At 38.9% G+C, this 2,204-nt stretch overlaps 2 pseudogenes; both read left to right on the top strand.

The window, feature by feature from the left end:
• The first annotated feature begins 367 nt into the window (after positions 1-367).
• Positions 368-852, top strand: LOC110582147 (annotated as a pseudogene).
• Positions 853-1,079: 227 nt separating this feature from the next.
• Positions 1,080-1,634, top strand: LOC110582157 (annotated as a pseudogene).
• The last annotated feature ends 570 nt before the right edge of the window (positions 1,635-2,204 follow it).

Consider the following 2,204-nt stretch of genomic DNA (forward strand, 5'->3'; position numbering starts at 1 on the left):
TTGAATATGAAGGATGTTCCTAGTCCAGTGCTATGCGTCTGATCATTGTAATAATATCACTCATATCATGCCTACTGCATGCCAAGCTCTGTGTTAAATGCTTCACATATATCATCTCATTTTCTCTTTATAAATAAGATTCTTTTAATGTGCCCTTTGCAGACAAGAATGCTGACTTAGATTAAGTAACTCATCTGCCATCACGAGCTAATATGTGGAAGAGCCAAGATTTAAGTCCCAGTTTAAATGACATGAAAGCCCAAGCTCCTAGGCATGATAACATCCTGATGTCAAGTAGAGAAAACAGTCAAAGAAACATTAATTCTTGTTGCTTTCGGCCAGAACCGCCATCTTCCAGTAGTTCACCAAAATGACCAATACAAAGGGAAAGAGGAGAGGTACCCGCTATATGTTCTCTAGACCTTTTAGAAAACACGGAGTTGTTCCTTTGGCCACATACATGCGAATCTATAAGAAAGGTGATGTTGTGGACATCAAGGGAATGGGCACTGTTCAAAAAGAAAGGCCCCACAAATGTTACCATGGCAAAAATAGAAGAGTCTACAATGTTACTCAGCATGCTGTTGGCATTGTTGTAAACAAACAAGTTAAGGGCAAGATTCTTGCCAAGAGAATTAATGTACGCATTGAGCATATTAAACACTCAAAGAGCCGAGACAGCTTCCTGAAGCGTGTGAAGGAAAATGATCAGAAAAAGAAGGAAGCCAAAGAGAAGGTACTTGGGTTCAAGTGAAGCGCCAGCCTGCCCCACGCAGAGAAGCACAGTTTGTGAGAACTAATGGAAAGGAGCCCAAACTGCTGCAACCCATTCCCTATGAGTTCATGGCATGATAAATGTAAAAAAAATAAAAGACCTCAAGACTGTTAAAAAAAAAAAAAAGAGAGAGACCACCCCCCTCCCCAGCCACCTCAAGCTGCGGCCCGGCGCGCAGCTCCCCAGCCCCCTCCTCCTCGGATGTGGCTGGAGCTTGAGGCGCGCAGGGCCTGAGACGCCGCAAACCCGGACCCGCAGTAGCTCGGAGGTGGTGAATAATAGCTCTTCAAGTCTGCAATAAAAAATGGCCTCCAATAAAACTACATTGCAAAAAATGGGAAAGAAACAAAATGCAAAGAGTAAAAAAGTAGAAGAGGCAGAGCCTGAAGAATTTGTGGTGGAAAAAGTACTGGATGGACGTGTAGTGAATGGGAAGGTGGAGTATTTCCTGAAGTGGAAGGGATTTACAGATGCTGACAATACTTGGGAACCTGAAGAAAAATTTAGATTGTCCAGAGTTAATTGAAGCATTTCTTAATTCTCAAAAAGCTGGTAAAGAAAAAGATGGTACGAAAAGAAAATCTTTATCTGACAGTGAATCTGATGATAGCAAATCAAAGAAGAAAAGAGATGCTGCTGATAAACCAAGAGGCTTTGCCAGAGGTCTTGATCCTGAAGGAATAATTGGTGCCACAGACAGCGGTGGAGAATTAATGTTTCTCATGAAATGGAAAGATTCAGATGAGGCAGACTTGGTGCTGGCAAAAGAGGCAAATATGAAGTGTCCTCAGATTGTAATTGCTTTTTATGAAGAGAGACTAACTTGGCATTCTTGTCCAGAAGATGAAGCTCAATAATTGTTTGCATTGCTTTATATATATATATAAAATCTGGGTCTTTGTTTTTTGATTTATTAGTGTGAAGAAATAATATTCTAATGAAAATCACGTTTGATATGTTTGTTTTGAAGTAGTATTGGGGAGTTGTTGGATTTTTTTACATCTATAGCATTGGTTACTTTGAACAAATAAAAGCTTTCTGTAGCTGCTTCCTTTATCAGAAAAAAATATTTGAGACCATGGTATATTATCCCCCTGCATTAGAGAACACCTTTTCTAAGGGGAAAATCTTCATAGTCATTACTCAGTCAGAATTTGTGTTTAACTCCTATATGCCTAAGGACCATTCTGGATTTTTTGTTTATTTAGGGGGTTTTTGTGTGTATACTTAAAATACATACATAAATGGTTTTTGTTATTTTAACACTCACCAAAACAAAAACAGCATTTATAACCATGGATAAGCCCGTGTTTCTGGGATGTTATCATTTTCAGCAACTTAAGAAATAAATCACTTAAAGTTAAACTGAAGTTTTTCCTGAAGCCTTAACCTTTCAAATCTTTAAATTGGACAATTTAAAAGCAGCCAT

This window comes from Neomonachus schauinslandi, chromosome 8 (genome assembly GCF_002201575.2).
Source record: "Neomonachus schauinslandi chromosome 8, ASM220157v2, whole genome shotgun sequence".
Classification (NCBI taxonomy): domain Eukaryota; kingdom Metazoa; phylum Chordata; class Mammalia; order Carnivora; family Phocidae; genus Neomonachus; species Neomonachus schauinslandi.